At 37.9% G+C, this 21,261-nt stretch overlaps 1 protein-coding gene across 3 annotated transcripts in view; it reads left to right on the top strand.

The window, feature by feature from the left end:
* Positions 1-8,213: 8,213 nt before the first annotated feature.
* The window catches only part of LOC132396076 (lissencephaly-1 homolog), a 105,699-nt gene continuing 92,651 nt past the window's right edge, over positions 8,214-21,261 (top strand). The window contains exon 1 of one of the 3 annotated variants that reach the window (XM_059973458.1): positions 8,214-8,545. The gene's annotated coding sequence lies outside the window, so the exon portion shown is untranslated. Of the gene's footprint in view, positions 8,546-8,731; positions 8,913-21,261 lie in introns of those variants that run through there. The other 2 variants (XM_059973460.1, XM_059973459.1) reach the window with 2 other exon arrangements.

Raw genomic sequence — 21,261 nt, 5'->3', positions numbered from 1 at the left:
CAGAACAGTGTCGTACAGAGGCCAGTCCGTTGAATTGTCCATTACATAACAATGTCAGCTCTATTTATGACTTTACAATGCGTAAATTAATATTATGGAAGGTTCAAGTCACATTTACATTCGATAAATCTGTCCCGCCATAAAATTCTCCGTTGATCATTTTATTTCCTTATTTTAACTTCATTCTTATACTAGTACAGTATGCTATGTTTCTGTTCCCCTGTGCTGAGATGGTGGCTTATTTTGGGACCTTGTAACCCAGTCATAACTAGACAGGAAGGACAGTTGCGAAAATAGCTCTGTCGATAAATAATTCCTCACATAGCCATCTCCAAAAGGAAGCGTTAAATTACAATTTTCCAAATAAAGGTGTGGCTATTCATCAGGTGTATATCTTTGTTGTCACCAATTCTTGCCGGAGTGTGAAATCTGTCAAAAACAACACACACAAAATGCTGGAGGAACTCAGCAGGTCAGGCAACGCCAATGGAAAAGAATAAATAATTGACACTTCGGGCCTAGATCCTTCTTCATAAACGTGAAGTAAGGGGGAAGACGCCGGAATAAAAAAAGACAGCAGAGCGGAAGGACAGTGAATTCTAAACATTCTCCAACCTCTAGTTAAAGAAATTTCTCACCTCTGTTCAAAAGGGACATTCTTGCATTCCAATGCTGTGCCCTCTGGTCCTAGACTCTTCCACTACTGAAAACAATCTCCCTACATGAAGAAGCATGCTAAGTCATCAGCTGAACAAGGGCAGTAGATGGTAATCAGTGAGAGATTTCCATACTCACATTTGACCTGATGCAATGAGTCAATGAGTAGGACTCTCAGAAGAAGCTCCCCTCCTTTCTTGGCTTTCAGTGAGGTGAGCATTTGGTATCTTTTTGCTATAGGTGGCCTGCAGAATGATGAAAACATCCACAAATGTTTGTAGCTACCTCTACAGCAACCATTCATTCTTAAGGTCAGATTTTTTAATTGGACTTGTTTGGAGCTCATTTTCTCCCATAAAGTATGGTGGAGCTTCTCAGCGAAGAACAGGTATGGTGTGGTGAACTACATATACCGGTCTGGACACGCCCCCCCCCCCCCCCCCCCACTGACTGCTCCTGTGGCTCCTCCTATGGACCCCAGTATAAAGGCGATTGGAGACACCGCCCAGGCCTCAGTCTCCAGGTTGTAGTGTGGTGGTCAATTGCTGCTTGTTCTTTCTTCCAGCCAATAAAAGCCTATATCTCGCCTCATGTCTCCGAGAGTTAATGATGGTGCATCATATGGTTAATTGATTTCTGGAGCTGTTGACGGTTCTCTTCCTGGTGTTTGAAGGCAGGAGAGTCAGAAGTTTCTTCATAGTTACAATGGTGAATTCTTTCTAGTCCAGCACTGTGGACAAAATGAGTTCACTTAGTTGCAGATTTTCACATTGTATATGAAAAAAATCTGAGAAAATCTATTTTTAGACCTTTGACATTGGTTCTGTTGCCATTATGATTACCCAAGGGAGTCCTGACATTCCTGGTCCCAAATTTCATATTGGGGGAGAAGAGCCTTCGCACGATTTCTTTCAACATTGGCTAGGCATACACCAGCTACCAATTAAGCTTGACAGATCAAAGCCTTTATCTAATATCTAGATCAGGGGTTCCCAACCTTTTTTATGCCATGGACGCCTATCATTAACCAAGGGATCTGTGGAGCCCAGGTTGGGAACCCCTGGTCTAGAGGGATCAAGAGAATTGGAAACCAGCCCTGCTGTCTGAATATTTACATATGCACATATTGTTAAAGGTACATAACTACCTCTCACACACACACACCTGTGCACACAAACAGGTGTAAGCTCAAGCAAACATGCTTTTGCCCACAAAAAATCATTCTATTTTACATTTCTTTTTAAATTACAGGACTAGAGGAAGAAGAAATGTATTAAAGCACCCTTAACAAACTACATCCCATCCAAACAGTCCATATTTCCAAACTTAAAACCCCTCATAAAACATGTGGTTTACAAAATTAGGTTACATTTGTTGAGGACAAAAGCTAACAATTTATTTTGCCTATCTGTTGACAATTAAGACAAAAGCGATACCATTAGACTGATAGCATTGTCCCCTTTATATTCCAGATCTCAGGTCAGATATCAATTTACATATAAAAATAAAACATATAATTTTTATTTTATTTATTTTGGGATACAGCATAGAATAGGCCCTTCTAGTCCAACAAGCCACATGACCCAGTGACCCACCTATTTAACCCTAGCCTAATCACATGACAATTTACAATGAACAATTAACATACTAACCTGTATGTCTTGGAAAGTTTTCCCAACACTTTTGTTTTTTATTTCAGATTCCTACCATCTGCAGGTCTTATACTCTTAAAACAATTTGAGGCACCTGAGTTACATTGGAGAAGACATTGCCATTTGGCCAATGGACTATATCTACTTTTCCTGAAGGCATCTTATGAAAGAACACCTCAAAACGTATTGTGGAAAATCTTACCATGTAGTAGGTAACATATCAGCATAGAGAAAAGATTGAGTAGCTAACTGTAAACAAAGAGCAGTCATAATTATAGTAGAACCAAGCTGTAATGAGTGGTGTGTCACAGGGTAAGTGACTGTGAAGGGTTACTGATTTCATGATTTGTGCTGGACAGTAATATTTGGGGTGGACAATCTGTTGTTATTACCAAATACTAATGGTAATGCTGAAGCCTCAGCTTCTTAAAATTAATACTAATGATCTAAGTGAAGTTATTTATGATTGCTAAATTTGGCAATGGTGCAAATTTGTTTAAGTAAATTGTGTAGAGGCATTAGGAGGCTACAAAGAGATAGGCATAGGTTATTAGGTCTAGGAAATGTAGTATATACACATGAAAATGTGAAAACAATCAACATGACAGGAAAAATAACAAAGCCATTATTCTGAGGTAAAGCTACAGAGCTCTAAGAAACACAAATCAACAGAAAACAAAATGCAAGTTAACATTTCTCATCAAAGAGTCTTCATCAGAGATCCTGATGCACTGCAGTTGCTGCCTCACATGAATATATCCAGTATTTTTGATTTTCTTAAGCATTTTAGCTTCTCCTGTTTCATTTATTTTCACTTAATAGGGAGGTATCACGAGCACTAGCCTCCTCACCGTCGAAGATATCTTCGATAGGTGATGCCTCAAGACAGCAGTATTTATCATTCAGGACATGCCCTCTTCTCATTACTACAAACAGCGAGGAGGTAGAGGCACCTGAAGACACACACTCAACAGTTGAGGAACAGCTTCTTCCCCTCTGCCATCTGAATGGACCATGAATCTATGAAAATTACCTAAGGTTTTGCTCTCTTTATGCACTACACATTTATTTTTTTATACTTCTTATTGTAACTTATATTAATTGTTTATGTATAGCACTGTACTGCTGCTACAAAACAAATTTCACAAACTTTGTCAGTAATAATAAAACTGAATCTGATTCCAAAGCTAAACTTTAATTATATAAAGCAATGATGGTAAAACTGGCAGTTTTTATGTTATTTATTCCCTTACTTGAAAGAAAATATAGTGCATGAGCAGTTCAAAAAAGGTGACTAGAATGTTACCCAGAGTGAGTAGGTTGTCTTATATGTAAAAGGAAGACAGGCTGGTCTTGTATCCACTGGACTTTGACATAGTCAGAGACAATTTTATAAAAAGAGATTATAAGGGATCTTGACATGATGGATACAAAGAGAACATTTTCTCTTCTGAGAGAATCCAGAACAAGTGGCTTTTGTTTAAACTATGGAATTCTCCATTTAACACAGATGATATAAACTTTCTCTCATATAAACTCCAGTCTTTGGAACACTCATCTTCAAAGGGTGCGAATGTTGTGTCTTTGAATACCTTTAAGACAAGATGGAGGTAATTTCTTGAGAATTCTAGTGAAGGATTACTGTGGGTGGATGGGAATGTGGAGCAGAGGTCAGAAAGAGATCAGCCAGGATCACGGAAAATGGTACTGCGGGACTTAAGAGACTGACTGAACTACTCCTGCTCATAATTTGTATGTTTCTAATCTCAATGCCAATAATTGATAGAGAGGACTCAGATAAGGCTATCATCAGTTTGCCTGAGAAACTCTCTCACTTCAAGTAAAATTGCTGGAAGGTCGTGTTTTGAATTTCACATATCAAATTGCCATGTGGACAAAGACAAATTATTAAAATAGTTTTCCCCAGAAATAAGTTTGGCAGGAGGTATGAGTGGTAGCTATTGGAATGTAAAGCAGAAAGGAATAGTTCCAAAACAACAAGGAAAACTGAAACATATACACAATTTGTTGTACAAACATGAGGAAATCTGCAGATGCTGTAAATTCAAACAACACACACAAAATGCTGGTGGAACACAGCAGGCCGGACAGCAGCTATAAGGAGAAGGGTCTCGGCCCGAAACGTCGACAGCGCTTCTCCTTATAGATGCTGCCTGGCCTGCTATGTTCCACCAGCATTTTGTGTGTGTTGTCACAATTTGTTGTCCATATTTTCCCAATATTAAACCCTTACAAAGAAAGATACTGACTTTTATTTGTAAATCACCCTTCATATCCTTTTCAAAAAATTACTGTTCAAGTACTTTCACAAGTGTAATTGGAGAGGGTGTAAGTCCACCATGGACAGTCCCAAGCCCAGTGCAAGAAGAGGATTGAAATGGGGTGACCAACCCGATCCCATAAAAACCCAGAGCTACAGAAACTCCAAAGACCTCATCTCTGGCAGAGGAACGATCTTTGAAGATGGGCTATATGTGGGGACAACTTGAAAGACTGACTCACGACAGAGGACACTGGTGAGCTGCTGTTGGTGGCCTATGTACCTGCAGGGTGATGGGCTTATGAAGAAAAGAGGGTGTAACTGGCATTGGAGAGGGTCCAGAGAAGGTTTATGAGAATGATCCTGGGAATTAAAGGGTTAACATACAAGGAGCATTTGATGGCTCTGGGTTTGTACTCACTAAAGTTTTGAAGAATGGGGGGGGGAGGAATCTCATTGAAACCTGATGAAAATTTAAAGGGTTAGATAGAGTGAATGTAGAGGGCAGTTTGCTCAGGAGAACACGCGCAGAGTCGCCAGTTACCGGCGCCATCTTAATAATATGAATAATAATAATAATAATGTGCCGAACATGTTTCCAAAGTGGGAGAGGGCACAACCTCAGAAGGACATCCCATTAGAACAGAGATGAAATGGAATTTCTTCAGCCAGATTGTGGTGAATCTGTGGAATTCATTGAAGGCCATGTCACTAGGTACATTTAAAGTGGAGTTTAATTGGTACTTAATTACTAAGGGCATCAAGATTTTGGGGAAAAGGCAGGAGAATGGGGTTGAGAGATTTAAAAAAATCAGCCATGAGCCAATGACAGAGCAGACTCAATAGGCCAAATGGCCTAATTCTGCTCCTAAGTCTTATGGTAATCAGTGTTGTAGTTACCACAATTAATTTAGATACAGAAGGGTCCAAGAAAATACAAAGAGATATTGAGCTGGAAATCTGTTTCAGTAATATTGATTGATGGATAAATATTGAACAGGCCATGAAATGGAACCTGTGACATTCTGTCCAAGGGAATATGTGCCCTGACTGAAATTAGATTTAAATTTCACTGTTTGACTTGATTAATCTTCAGCTTCAAGGTCAATCTGCCAGAATGAAAAAAATTGCTGGAAACACTCAGTAGGTCAAACAACATCTTTGAAAAGGTGAACAGGCAATATTTCAAGGCTGGGGTCCTTCATCAAAATTAGAAAAGAGAGGAAGTTTGCTTTGAATAGCAGGGAAGGTAGTTCAGGGAAGATGTAAGAAAGGGAATATCTCCAATAGGGTGAGATGAAATGATTTGACAGAGCAGTTAAGTTGTCACAACTAGGCTCAAGCGCTGAACTAAGTATCTGCAGATACTGGACATCCAGAGTAACTTACATTATGAATGATCCTGATTAAGGGTCTCAGCCTGAAACATCAACTATTTACATCCTTCCATAGATGCTGCCTGACCTGCTGAATTCTTCCAGCATTTTGCATGTGCAACTCAAAGATGAGTTAATTTATGAATAAAGAGGAGATTAATAAAATGGGTGGTTGGTTAGCATAGAATTGTGGGCTAAATTGCCCATTCCCATGCCTCATCTCACTATCACACAGAGGTTCTCTCCCCCCCTCCGCCATATGGCTCTTTCATTCACCTCTTCATTCTCTTCTAATAGTTCCCTTTCTCACCTCTTTTAAATATCTGAAGCCAGCTCTCTGTGCTCCTGCTCGTCACTCTAGCAGCTGTCTCCTGCCTTTACACTCTCCTCCCCTACCTTGATCCATCTGTTGTTTTTTTTTCTTTTTCTCTCTCTCCCTTTGCCTAACTCCAACTATCATTCACCTGCCACAATCTTTAAATTCAGTCCCGCTCACTTCCCCTACCTGGCACAACCTGCCTGTCACCTTATACCCCTCCTCAGCCCACCAATAATTTTGGCATCCTTTCTTGCCATTCCTCTTTTCTATGCTAGTGATCTTGCCTTTGCACTCTCAGTCCTGATGTAGGGTTTCGACCCAAATCATCAAAAATTTCTTTCCTCCCATCAATGCTGCTCAACTCACTGAGTTTCCCAGCACATTGTGCATTGCTTCAGATTCCAGCATCTTCAGTCTCCTCTATCACACCAAGACACCTAAACTCTAATCTGCACTAACAAGAGAAAATCTACAGATGCTGGAAATTAAAGTAATACAAACAAAATGCTGGAGGAACTCAGCAGGCCAGGCAGCATCTACGGAAAAGAGCAAACAGTTGACGTTTCAGGAGCACCTTTGGATTAGTTCATCACATTCTACAGGGGTTGTATTGAGAGCATCCTGAGCAGCTGCATCACTGCCTGGTTCGGAAATTGCACCATCTCGGATCGCAAGACCCTGCAGCAGATAGTGAGGTCAGCTGAGATCACTGGGGTCTGTCTTCCCGCTATTACGGACATTTACACTACAAGCTGCTTCCGCATTATGAAGGACCCCACGCACCCCTCATACAAACTCTTCTCCATCCTGCCATCTGGGAAAAGGAACTGAAGCATTCGGGCTCTCACGACCAAGCTATCGGATTCCTCAATACCCAGAGCCTGGACTGACACCTTACTGCCCTATTGTCTGGTTTATTGTTTATTGTAATGCCTGCACTGTTTTGTGCACTTTATGCAGTCCTGGGTAGGTCTGTAGTCTAGTGTAGTTTTTTTGTGTTGTTTTTTTATGTAATTCAGTCTAGTTTTTGTACTGTATCATGTAACACAATGGTCCTGAAAAGCGTTGTCTCGTTTTTACTGTGTACTGTACCAGCAGTTATGGTCCAAATAACAATAAAAAGTGACTAGACTTGACTTGATTAGTTGGGTGTCAGGTCAATGATGATTCTAGGTATACAAGGTCATTGAAGTTAATCTTCTTCAAATCTCATGGCTCAACCTTAGAAAAGTGGACAATGGGAGACATAAAAATAGTAATCTTCATTCTGCCAGTAGACTACGGGATTACAGAATGAGCACTATCCGGAGAGAAATTATTTAGTCTATCAGGACTACTCTGGCTCTACTGTATTAACAAATCCAACTGTCTGTGCTCTCTCTATAGATTTACAAATTATTTTCCTTCAGATTCATATTCAGCTCCTTTCTGAAACCATCATATGATTCTACCTCCACTATCACCCCGGAACTGTAATATATAAGCACTCAATACCAGTTCATAAAATACATGGAGTGGAAACCCCGCTTTGCCCTTGTACTATTCCTCACACAATCACTTGGCTAATCTATCTGAATGAAGATTTGTCTCTGATTTACGTTAGATTTAAAATGGGAAATAACAAGGTTCCTCACAAAACCCCAATATTTCCCTCACTATCGAGACATGAATCATGAAGATGCGTTTAGATATAAAGACATCTTTCAATTAAAAAAAACATAGCAATCACGCTCACACCTCTCAATTTTTTCTCAAAGCGCGCGTTATGAAATCCATCGTCACAAACATACCGCGCAGGCTTATGCGCGACCCCGCCTTCCAAGCGGGTTCACGCTAACGTCAGCCAACAACGCATGCGCCCAAACAGCCGGAGTTGATGATCGTCCTCGGGCACGCCCGCGCGCTTTGGTTGTCCTTGCATCCTGGGTCTGCGCAGGCGCAAGGTAGCATCGCGCGGGGAGTCGGTGAGTTCTCGGCGCCCGTCCGAGGAGCAGTGCGCAGGCGTGCAAGCGGCCCTTCTGTCACTTCGGGTAGGAGGCGGACGGAACCCGGAGAGAGGGAGGAAAAAAAACGGACCGATTGATGTGCGCAGCCTGTTCTGCGCAGACTCCGCACGGCAGCGTAGAGGAGAGCGAGAGAGAAAAAAACAGTTTGAGCGAGGGGGGGAGGCTGCAATCGTGTTTGACAGCCGTAAAAACCTCCGGATTTTTGTCTGAATGGTCGCTGTAAGCCCTCCGCGTCGAAGCCGACTTTCTTCAGGGTGAGTTGATGGAGGTTTGTAATGGCTGTGAGGCTGATTAAACGCGGCGCCGGGTGGAGAAAAAAGCCGGGGATGGGTGGGAGGAGGGAGGGAGGGAGGGAGGGCTTCCTTTCAGATTATGTGGCTGCTGCCTTGCTGTGTGGTAATAAAATGGCGTCCGGCCGTTGGTAAAGCCTTCATATGATCCGGGTCTATCGTTACTGATGACTTTTTCTACGACCTTCGAGTACCTTTCTCACGCAGCCTCTTAAAATGATCTAAAAGTCGCCGACGTGGCCTTTCAAGAAACGGCCATCCATTTTTTTATTTGTTCCATTATTTTCGCTGGGAGTTTGACCCAATTCCTTTCTATGTACGAAAAATGCAGGTTGGTAATTTTTTTTCACTCTGGTGTGGCCGACGCCCGGCTGCTAGGCGTACCAAGTCTAATCCATTCATTTCTACTTTATTGAAATAAAACTGTGCGTAATAGAATGGATGGGCAAGGTTGCAGGTCATGAGCAGTACTGATGAGTTTGGGTGGAGTGAGGAGGAACAAGATTTTTTTTACCGCAGGGTGGATCTTGACTTGTGAGACGCCCAAACCGGGTGTTATCCAATTATTATCGATATGTACAGGTATATAAATGCTGAATGTTTAGAGTTTTTTTTTGCTTTAGTGCTTTATGATCCTAGAAACCTGATGCAATATCTCATGACCCGTTTTTCTGTGGTTTAGTTGTCATATTTTCATGGTCGATGCAGTGCCATAAGCCACATCTTGCTTTCTAGTGATGCAGGATTAACATCACGGCATTTTAAATCCATTTTTTTTTCTTTTATCAACCCTGCTGATTTTGCAGAAAGCTTTCGTTGAATGTGTCAATGATTGTTATAGTGCACGGTATAATATCCTCTTTAAACTGTAAACTGATTTTTAATTCTGTGAATGTTAAAAATTAGAATGTCATTTTTGGTTTGGTAATAAAATCAATATAATGCATGCAATTTTATGTGTCAAAATAACATGTAACCAGGGAAAAATACATGTTATTTTGGTGCCTGTAAATGTGATCATTTGTTTTGTAATCAGTGTGGTGAGAGACTAGCATCAATTTTCAAGCAGCTATCTTTCACTGTTCCTATTCTTAGTTCCATAACCAAATTGACTTTTTATTAGCATTTTGCTAACTTGACACCACGTGATCTTCCTTAAAATATATTTTAACTGGAGAAATGTAATTTAAAATGTAAATTATTGAGCAATTTCAGCAGTGGCTAGGAAAGTCATCTAGGATTTAATTTGGACATTGATTTGGCAGGTTTTATTATGGGCTTTTCTACTGAAAACAAATTTTTAAACTAATAATTGCAAAATTGTTTCTTAAATGTTAATTGCATTAGTAAATGTGTCAGGATATTATTGGTCTGAATGGAGCCTCAAGAAGTAGCTGTTCAGAATAAAAATGAAAAATACATCATTTTGTAAAATTTGTCAGATACTTGCCTAATTTTAATCTTGTATTTCTCAAATTATTTTTTGTTTTGCTTTTGAAAAGTTTCTGACACATTATATTTCTGTATAGATTAGATTCTGAGTTGATTTTTCTCTACATTTTCTAAATCTAAAACCAATATGCTTTAAAAGCATTTTAAGTAAAGCATTAACTCAAATTGTAATAATACATTCAATCTTAGTTTTAAACAATTCACTGGAGGTCCAAATAGACAAGTTATAGATTTGCATTTTTAATTAAACTGACAACTCAATTTCCCATTACTGTGAATTTCTTCATGTGGGAAATACAGTTTTGTCCAAAGGAAAAAGGGTGATCAGAAGGGATTTATACTTTCAAAATCCTTTTACTTGATTATCTGTATTTGGATTGTAGGTTATGTATTGTCAAAGGAAAATCTATTTTGCGTGTTGCAATTGAATGGTTCACTTCAATTTTCTTTTACATTTTCTGTCAAGATTTTTTTGATACTTAAAATTTCAAATAACCTAATTTGGACACAAAGGCCTAATGTTAGCTTGGAGAGTTTGGCCTGTGCCTTTCAGAAATGCTGCTAATTTTACATTTTCTGTATTACAGGTATAGTTTTGGCACTATCATTTTCAATATAATCTTTTAAATGGAATATTGCACATATCAAAAAATCGTGGCTTCATACATTTGTTTCAATATATTTTACATCATAGCATTTTTATCAATGGGGCATGCATTGATCCATTAATGTGACTTATGATATCTCATCTCAGTTGCAAATGGCAGCCTAATAGCAACTACTTATTTACATTCCCATAACCTTTTCATTCTGGGGAGAGGTTTATGAAGATGGTCTAATGTTTATATAGCACTTATGTGGCAAGAAATTGTTCACAAATACTGGAGTTTTTCCTTATGATTTCTTCAGTTGCATCTGCTGTATAAAGCATACTGGCATAATCCAATTTAGGCCTGACGAATGCTGATGCTTTGTTTTCATTTGATGGTCCATGATGAAATTCTTAATCAGTAATTTTACGTGGAAAGGGGAATTGAATACAAAACTAAATCCTTCCCATTTTGTTTATTAACTGAACCATCATAATGAAATGTTCAGATTTAATATTTCATTTTAAGTGTACTGCACAAGGAGAAGAGAGCTAAAAACTTATGGGGAACATGATAACATTGGTGAGGGTGAGATTGCTCCACTTTGTATAGCATTGATTTTTCAGTCTTGGTCAGTAATTCATCAACAAGACTGTGTTTACTACTGGAAATATTTGATTTTTACCTCAATTTCCATAAGGAGGATTGAAAAAGGCCATGCATAATTGTTTTTGACACAGAATTAGTATTTGAGGAGCTGATGTTAGTTTTTATGAGTGAAGGTTTCAGTGAATTGGAACAGAGGTGGGTAAATGGATTTGAGATACTGATCAAGCATGGATGCATTGAGTAGCGAAGCGTGCTTGGAGGACTGAGTGGTCTATTCCTATTTTTCCAGTCTTCTAACTTGGACCTGGCAGTGAAATGCTATTGATTTCATGATTTGTGATGGACAGTGATAATTCAGAGTGGACATTATATTAATGTACAAAGTATTAATGTTAGTGTAACATGAAAATTTGTATCTGAGAAGCTAGGCTATTAACTAAATATGAGGCTTATTATGCACAGAGATAGATTAGGGTTTGAAATTAACACCCGTCTGTTTAATTTGTTTAGGCTGCAACAGTACAATTAAGCTGTGACAGCAGGGATCTTGACTGATTTAACAAACTGTAGTGTTGCATTTCTGAATTCAAAAGGCTTCTATGTTTATAAAACATTGTTTTCACATTCACTTTTGTGTGTGAAGTATTCCTACAATTCCATCTAGCTGCTCGATACTCAGAACTGAACTATTAATTTAACTTTTCATTCATCCTTGATTTTGTCACCCTATCATTCTTGGCTTATTCATTTTCAGGTTAGAATGCTTTGATTTCCATATTTGTGGTATTTATAAAATGGGGACAAAATGCCTTTTCTATTTTTCCTTCATTAGATGCACAACTTCAAAAATTGGCTCAATGTTGGATATTGAAGACTGTAATCTTTAACTGCTAATATTAGGTGGTTAAGAAACTGGTGTCAACATTTCTTTGAAAATTGTCACATTCTGGGAGCACATTTTGCTACCGACTCTAGTTTGTGAATTAAAATTTGGCAAAACATCAGTTCATGTTTTAATCATGCAGTCCCTGATGTAGTGGCTTTTGGTGAATCAGTGTACAGGAATGGATGTGAATCATCCATATTACAATTTATTATGTTGCTGGTGCTGAATTTGTATTATCTTCAACTAAATGGTGTCCTTTTGTTGCTGGTTTCTTAGTTCAGATTTCAAAAAATATATAAGTTAAAGTGCTTTCTAATTTTCCATTTACAATGGAAATGTAAGGCAACTTTGAAGTTGCCAATTTCTGTTTTGACTTTCAATGTGTTGAAAATTTAACAGATTGGTATTATGTTATAGGTTAATAGACAATAACTAATTATAAAGATAAAATAGTACGTAATTCATTTCAAATAAATAATTGTCTAAATTTGGATTCTTAAAGGATTCAGCTTAAATTGGATATCTAAGAAGTCTAATATTTGAAACCTAAACAGGATCATTTATATTTTGTTTTGTACTCTTATATATGTTCTGAAGGAATTAGAGCAACATACAAAATTATAATTTGTTTACTATTGTCACTTGTACTAATGTTCAGGGAATATTTTGTCTTGTATACTGTTCATTTAGATCAATTCATTTCACAGTGCCTTGAAGTAGTACAAGATAAAAATCAATGCAGAATGTAGTGAGAAAACTACTGAGAAAGTGCAGTGCAGATACAGTGAGCTGCAAGATCATATTAAGGTAGATCATGAGGTCGAGTCAATTTCATTGTGCCAGGGAACCACCCAGTAAGTAATCTTGTAGCGGGGTGGAAGCTGCCCTTGAGCCTGGTGATGTGTGTTTTCAGTTTTTTCCCTGTGGGAGAGGGGAGAAGATAGAACAGATGATAAAGTTGAATAATACTGAACCAGCAACAAATCTTTGAAAAGTAAATACCAAAGGTAATCAATTCATTCAATTTAGGTGAAATATCCAAAAAGGTAAGGAAACTTCATTTTCTGCAGGATGTTAAATAAACAGATAAGTCTTTGACAGTATAGTCATTTTGATAGCCTTATCCTGGATTTGCTTAATTACTTGAATTTCAATTCTCTAGCTCAAATCAGTGGTACATTGGCTTCAAATCAGTAGTTCAAAAGCATAACCACAGTGTTGCCATTCCCGTGGAAGCTCTTGGGATGAGGAGCTACCTTAAGTTGTGTTGTCTCTTAAATTCTATATTAGAACAGAAATTGACAAACTTCCAAGTAGATTGTTGAAGATAATCAGCCAAGAAGGACCAATGCATTTTCTGCAGTTTGCACATTTTGCTTGGGATTAGAGTAGTTAAATTGAGAAATAGAGTTGGTTGAAATAACTGGCTAAAACATAATGTAACTAATTTTCCAAGCAGGCAATTCACATGATTTTGTTTCTGTTCAGCAACTGTGCAAATTGTTTTTTTAGTATATAGTTTTGAACATCAAATGCATCAATGGATATAGACTTGGTGTTAGAGGGTCAGCCATTATCTTATTAAATCATGGAATAGGCTGATGTGGATGGCAAGAGCATAGCTTTGCATGTGATTCCATATGGGCAATTGCTATTCCTTTTCAGAAATCCTTATATTTTGTTCAAGAGCTGGTTTCTGCAATTGTTTTCTCTGGACATCATGTAGTATCCCTTAAGTGGACGTTTTATGTGAATTAAACAATGAAAGTTAATTTGACTATTTGGGAAGGCAAGTAGCTATGCTTATGTGTATGCATCCAACACTGAGCTTTATAACAGGGAGTTGTTAGAAAACTATCAGATGTGAGAACATTGATGATTGTCCTAATCTAGCTGGAGGCAGTCGGAGTGTTGCAGTTATTGACTATCAAAAATGCAGTTGTTGGATAATATAAGCAGATTTTAGTGGATAATTTTATACTTTAGCAAGCCTAATATGGGCAATAGTTTTCTCAAATAAAAACAGAAAACATTAGAAATATTCAACAGGTCAGGTGGCACTGTGGAAAGAGAAATGACATTAATGTTCCAGGTTAAACCTCATAACAAGTTTCTTTTAAGTTTATTATTGGAGGGAAATTTAGGGTTTTTTTTTCCAATGTCTAGTTAAGTCTCCTGTTTTGCAGAACTCTGGATTCTCAGCAATTAGAAATTAGATCTTGATCAGTAATTTCTCAGATTATTTAATACTACTCTTTCCATTTGTGGTTACAAAAAAATTACAATCTCTTATGTCTTCAAGTTTTTAATATTTTTGGATGAGGTTTAAAAAAGTGACCTTGATTAAAATATGAATACATCCAAAAATTGAAAACTTAATCAAAATTCCTTGAGTATGATGTCATTGTGTCACAGTCCTTGTGTAGAGTGTGTACAATATAGGTTTATACGCATGTATCAAAATCAGTATACTTGGGCAAAACTATTCTTTGGGATTGTAAATTGTGTTAAGAACTGTACCAGGTACAAGACATACAAAAACAAAGTAGTGTGTTTGCATGACCAGCTGTGTATCTGATTGTTCAGCTAGCAATCTGTTCCGTCCTACATTTTCTTTTCACAATAAGTTTTATAATTGCTGTTTTCTGTTAAAATTTTCTTTGATGTACAAACATGCTATTTTGTGTTGCATCTGCAGTACTTCGCTGTCATGTTCATCATAGACTTCTATGTTTTGTTTATTTGCTTATCTGCTTACTTGACCTTCCAAATCAGTTACTTATTTGCAAAATCTCTAATTCTGAATTGAATCCTGAACTACATGAAGTCTCTTGAAATTTGGAGATTCTATTTGGATTTTCTAAGCTTTCTAATTCTTGTGATGTAGGAGGAAACAATTCATAATACCAGAGCATCTTGATCTCCATTGTATCTAACACAGGAAAACATAACATCAAACATCATCCAAAAATGTCGCCAGACACCATAGCCCAAAATTTGGTTTCACTGATAGTGTCTGGAATAATGCCTCCATCCATGCGATCAGATGTTGTCTTGGTTTATCTGATTATTAGTTTCTCAAATTCTATAACACCACCTCTGTTATCCCCTGAAATGTTTAGCCTAGTTTTTGTTCCCAATCTTCGGGAGGGAAGCAATTTTGGCTGAAGTGAGGATGAATTGTGACTGGTTTCTAATTATGATTAATTTTGTACAAAAGATAGATCCAACATTGTTTGAGGAGGATGGGATTTGCTTTTTGGTAGTCCTAGTCATGCTTCCTTTCTTCAACTCTTTTGAAATGAGTTGGAGTGGCTTCATAAATGATAGAAGTCAAAAGTTTATCTGCCATGATTTCAGGTAAAGTTAATGTAGTTATATTGCAAAATTAAACAGTAATAAGTTGAAGTGGGTTCAAATATAAGATGAGATGTAAATTTCAGTCGAGAGAACTTTTACTCAAGACAAAAATCAGGGATGAATGAGAAAATACATTGATATCAATTGGAAGGGGGAAAGAAGTTTTGGAAAATGAAAGTAATCTGGGAGTCCTGATTGACAGTAAATGAAAACTTTTGCCACTATGCCTGGTGCAGGTGCATAAATCAGAGGGATAAAGGTCAAAATTGAGATTAAGTAGTGATGTAATTCTGCTATTTCATAATTTCACTGAAAATTACAGTTTGCATACTAAACTGCATTCTGTAAAACAAAGAATATTTGTTACTGAAACGAGACAAAAAGAGGCAACTAAAATTTTCAGTATTTATGTGGGCTTTTAGGGACAAAGGTTTACATGTGGGAAAAGATGGTTGTAAGGAAAAGAACATTGATATTAAAGAAGGAATAAAAAATAATTAGCTATTTACCCTGATCAGCTGTTTCATATATTTGGTGAGACTGCCAAGAAGAATAAATTAAAAACTAATTTACAAAAATGATTTTTCCCAGAGACAGACGGAGTAAATTGTGTTGATTGTTTCAATGCAAATTATTTTTTCTTAGCATACTGCATTTTCAAATAAGTAAATCAGTAATTGAGCTGTGCATATAATAGGAAAGCAGTTAATTTGGATGTGTGGTACACCAAGCTGTCAACATTAGGGGATTATCTTTACACATACTTAATAAGTATGGAACATAGAGTTTTGTGGATTAATTTATAATAGGTGACTTCTGTGACTAGACAATAGTGCTATTGTTGTGCTTTATAATAAATAGGCTGGTGTCCGGCAGTTTCCATTTTCCAGTGTGTATCTAGGAAAGATAAACTAATAGCTGTCTAATGCTTCTGTCTCAGTGATGGTTGATACATCTCTACTATTCCTTTTCAATCCTTTTACTTTTTGATCAGTTGGTGTGCTTAATTCTTTTCTGTCCTAACTTATATTGACTTGAATGGAACCAAGATGCAAAGTTGTCTAGGTGAACAATATATTAATGTTGATGTAATAACACTACTAAATTATGGCTGGGCAAAGGAACATTACCTTACCCAGTCCTGGTTTCTTGATTTTTGGTAAGTAATAGGATTTTATAGGAATACTGGTTAACATTGAGTAACAGAAGAACGGTGTTGCTCTAGGGCAGGGATGGCCAACCTATGGCGCAATGCGCCAAAAGTGGCGCATTGCACCCCAGTGATAATAATAAAAAAGTAAGCCTACTCATGTAAAAAGTATTAACCAAAAACCAATTTGTAGAAAAAAAAATCTATAGCAGGAATTCAAGTAGCTTAGAGCTAGAAATGGATTTTACTGAGAATAAATCTAAAACTTAGCAATTATTTTTAGTGATTTTATTATTTCATGCACATCTTTTAGCGAATGTTATCTTTGTTCACATTAAAACAACAACACACACAAAATGCTGGTAGAACACAGCAGGCCAGGCAGCATCTATAGTTGTTTGAATTTCCAGCATCTGCAGATTTCCTCGTGTTTGTTCGTTCACATTAATCTGTTTTCAATTTTTAAAAAATGTTCAGTGAGTCAAACTAGGAAAGAAGGACTTTTGTTCTGTAGTCATTCCATAACTGTTCAATACACATTTGATACTTGTTTGATCCTGAGGTGCCAGGTGTCTGCACCAGCAGTGCGTTGCAGGTTTTTGCCAGTCAGTGTACAATTGACACTTGTGCGCTACAGAGTTGTGCTTTGTTTGTCCTTTGTGAACATTTGCAGTTTTGTACTTTTTTGAAAATTAAGCCTTGGTTTTACATTCAGTTACCCATCACAGTGCAAAAGAAAAGTAGAAAGTGATAGTAAGCGTGAATTCAATGAACAGTGGGAAAATGAATTCCTATTTATAGCGGGTCTGTCAGGAAAACTGTTGTGCATTGTTTGTGAAAACACTTTCTCGCATAATAGAAGACATGATCTTAATAGACACTATTAAGCACAACATCAGACTGAAATGGAAGGAAAACTGAAGCTAGTACTTGGGTCTGAATTACGGAAAGAATATGTGATTAAGAAGAAGGAAGAAATCAAAAGACAAAATATATTTGTTAAAAGTCTCATTAAGGTAAGTAATATTTATCTTGTTTTTATATTAAATCAATATATCATGTAAAAATGCTAAGTATGTGTATATTAACATTTTAACAAGAATTGAATGGGGGTACAAGAGTTGTATGGTGCATCTGAACTCATGCATGAAAAAATTGACACATGGAATGTAAAAGGTTAACCACCCCTGCTCTAGGGTTAGAAATGTGTCTAAGACTGCTCCAGCTTTAAACTGGCCAAAAACTTTTGACACCTTATTAATGAAGAACTTGTGATCACATGTTCAAAGTAAGGTTATTATTGAAGTAAGGTATATCACCATATACAACACTGAGATTCATTTTCTTGCAGGCATACTCAATAAATCCATAATAGAGTAATGATTATAATATAATTCATGAAAGGCCGCACCAACTTGGCCATTCACACAGTATGCAAAAGCCAACAAACTGAGCGAATACACAAATAAATAATAAATAATTAATAAATATTGAGAACATGAGATGAAGAGTGCCTGAAAGTGAGTCCATTAGTTGTGGGAGCATTTCAGTGATGGGGCAAGTGAAGTTGAGTGAAGTGATCCCCTTTGGTCCAAGGGCCTGATGGTTGAGGGGTAATAATTGTTCCTGCACCTAATAGTGTAAGTCTTGTGGCTCCTATACCAACTTGCTGATGACAGCAGTGAGAAGAGAGCATGCCCTGGAGGTGGGTGTCTCTGATGATAAATGCTGCTTTCCTGCGGCAATGTTTTGTGTAATATGCTCAGTGGTAGGGCAGATTTTACCTATGATGGATGAAGCTACATCCACGACACATTGTAGGATTTTCCGTTCAAGGGCATTGGTGTTTCCATACCATGCTGTGATGCAGCTAGTCAATATACTTTCCACTACACATCTATAGAATTTAGTCATTGACTTGGATGTCTTGCTGAATTTTCACAAACTCCTAAGGAAGTAGAGGCACTTCTACTTCCTTAGTAGAAGTTATTTTTTCTTTGTTTCTTTTTTCGTAATGACACTTGTGTGCTTGGCCCAGGACAACGTCCTGTTAAATAATAATGGGTATTTAAAGTTGTTGACCCTCTCCACCTCTGTTCTTTGATGAGGACTGGCACATGGACCGCTGGTTTTCTCCTAGTCAATTAACAGCTCCTTGGTTTTGCTGACATTGAATAAGAGGTCGTTGTTATGGGACTACTCACCCAGGTTTTCAATTTCCCTCCTATATGATGATTGATTGCCACCTTTGATTTGGTCCATGACAGTGGTGTCATCAGCAACCTTGAATCTGGCATTGGAGCTGTGCTTAGTCACACAGTCATAAGTGTAAAGTGAGTGGAGCAGAGGGATAAGTACACAGACTTGTGTTGCACCTAAGCTGATAGAGATTGAGGAGGAGCTCTTGTTGCCAACCTGAACTGACTGGTGTCTACAACTGAGGAAAACGAGGATCCAGTTGCGTAAGGAGGTATTGAAGCCAAGGCCTTCAAACTTATTGATTAGTTCAAAGGGATTGATGATATTGAATGCTGAGATGTAGTTGATTCAGAGCATCCTGATGTTTGCATCTTTGCTGTCCAGATGTTCCTGGGTTAAGCCAATAAGATGGCATCTGCTGTGGTCTTGTTGTTCCAGTAGCAAATTAGAGCAGATCCAAGTAGCTTCTCAGGCAGGAGTGCATATGTTTAATCACCAACCTCTCAAAACACTTCGACATTATGAATGTAATTACTATTGGACAATAGTCATTGAGACAGGTTACCATGTTCTTCTCAGGCACAGGTATAATTGAAGCCTGCTTGAAGCAGATGGGCATCTCAGACTGCTGAAGCAAGAGATTAAAGATCTCAGTGAACGCTCCAGCCAGTTGATTAGCAGTTTTTTGTACCTGGCTAGACACCCCATCTGGGCTGGATGTTTATCATGGGTTCTTTCTCCTGAAGGCTGCTCACGTGTCAGCCTGAGACTGAACTCACAGGATCATGTGTGAGTCCATGATGGTACCTCTATGTTTTGATAGTCAAAGCGAGCATAGAAGGCGTTGAGCTCATCTGGAAATGAAGCCCTGGTGTTGCCGAAGTTGCTTGATATAACTTAATAAGAAGTGGTAGTATTCAAGCCATGCTGCAATTGTTGAGCATCCTTCGTTGATTCAGTTTAGTCAGGATTTGCCACTTCATCCATGTGTTTGCTTTCCAGAGATTGTACCTGGACCTCTTGTAATTTGGTCATCTGACTTGAATTTGAGACTATATTATTGCAGGTAGAGATTTGGTTAGATAATTTGTCCCCTGCAGTTCTTGTAGTTAAACCAACATTCATGTTTGAATAAACTTCTCTGAAGTTTATATCGTAGACTTCTGGTATAGAAGAGCAAAACCATATGATAGATTATTAATAGCTGAAAGCTCTTGCTTGGGTGCATATGGAAAAGACATTTCCTCTTGGGATCACTGACTGAAAATAAGTTGTGACCTGTTTGGTGCTGGTGTATTTGGAACTCCCTTAAAGCATGGAAGAAGTCTGAATAATTTCAAGGTGGAATTTGTCAAATCCATGTGGCCAAAAGGTTATGGGGAAATAGAGTTATAGTTACATTCAGGGCAATGGTGAATGTAATCTAGGAGCTTATTTAAAAATGCAATTTATTGAAAATGTATGTGCATGGAAGTGGTCTTGGTGTGTTTCGTGAGGGAAAAAATAGAGAATGAAACATTAGGATGAGCAATTTAAATTTTGATTAAAGTGGTTTTAAAATAGGATCTTTTAAGTAGGGAGGAAAGGAGACCAAAATCTTTGAAAAAAAGAATACCAGATCTTGGCCTAGAGTAGTTAAGGCACAGTTGTTAATAAAGTAACATTGAGATGCTTGGACCAATACATTTATCAGATGTTGGATTTGGAAAAGATGAGAGCTTTTAAATAAATTTGAATTTGAGAATATGGATTTAAAATGCTGAGTAGCCACAGACTATAGTGAAAAGATGAGTAGGTTGAAATACAGAAATTCAATCAAGAAGAATCTAATTTAATGGAAGACTGTATAGAAAGTGAAAGAACCTTCACTGTACATTCCCAAACCGAAAGGCGTGATGAACCAGGAGGTACGTCGTCTGCTGAAGGCTAGATCTGTGGCATTCAAGCCTGGCAACCCAGGTCTGTACCAGAAAATCAGATATGATTTGTGGAGTGCTTTTTCAAGGGTGAAGGGACAATTTAGAATGAGGTTGGAGGCAATATCAGATGAGGTGCACGACAACTCTGGCAGGGACTGCAAGGTACTACTTCCTACAAAGTGAAACCCAATAGTTTGAATGGCAGCAATGCTTCACTACCAGATGAACTCAACGCCTTCTATGCATGCTTTGAAAGGAAGAACACAACCACAGCTGTGAAGATCCCTGCTGTACCTGATGACCATTTGATCTCTGTCTCAGAGGCCGATTTTAGACTGTCTTTAAAGAGAGTAAACCCTCGCAAGGTGGAAGGTCCCGATGGAGTACCTGGTAAGGCTCTGAAAACCTGTGCCAACCAACTAGCGGGAGTATTCAAGGACCTTTTCAATCTCTCACTGCTACGGGCAGAAGTTCCCACTTGCTTCAAAAAGGCAACAATTATACCAGTGCCAAAG

The sequence above is a fragment of the Hypanus sabinus genome, chromosome 6 (genome assembly GCF_030144855.1).
Source record: "Hypanus sabinus isolate sHypSab1 chromosome 6, sHypSab1.hap1, whole genome shotgun sequence".
Lineage (NCBI taxonomy): Eukaryota > Metazoa > Chordata > Chondrichthyes > Myliobatiformes > Dasyatidae > Hypanus > Hypanus sabinus.
This window is presented reverse-complemented; position numbering and strand designations above follow the sequence as displayed.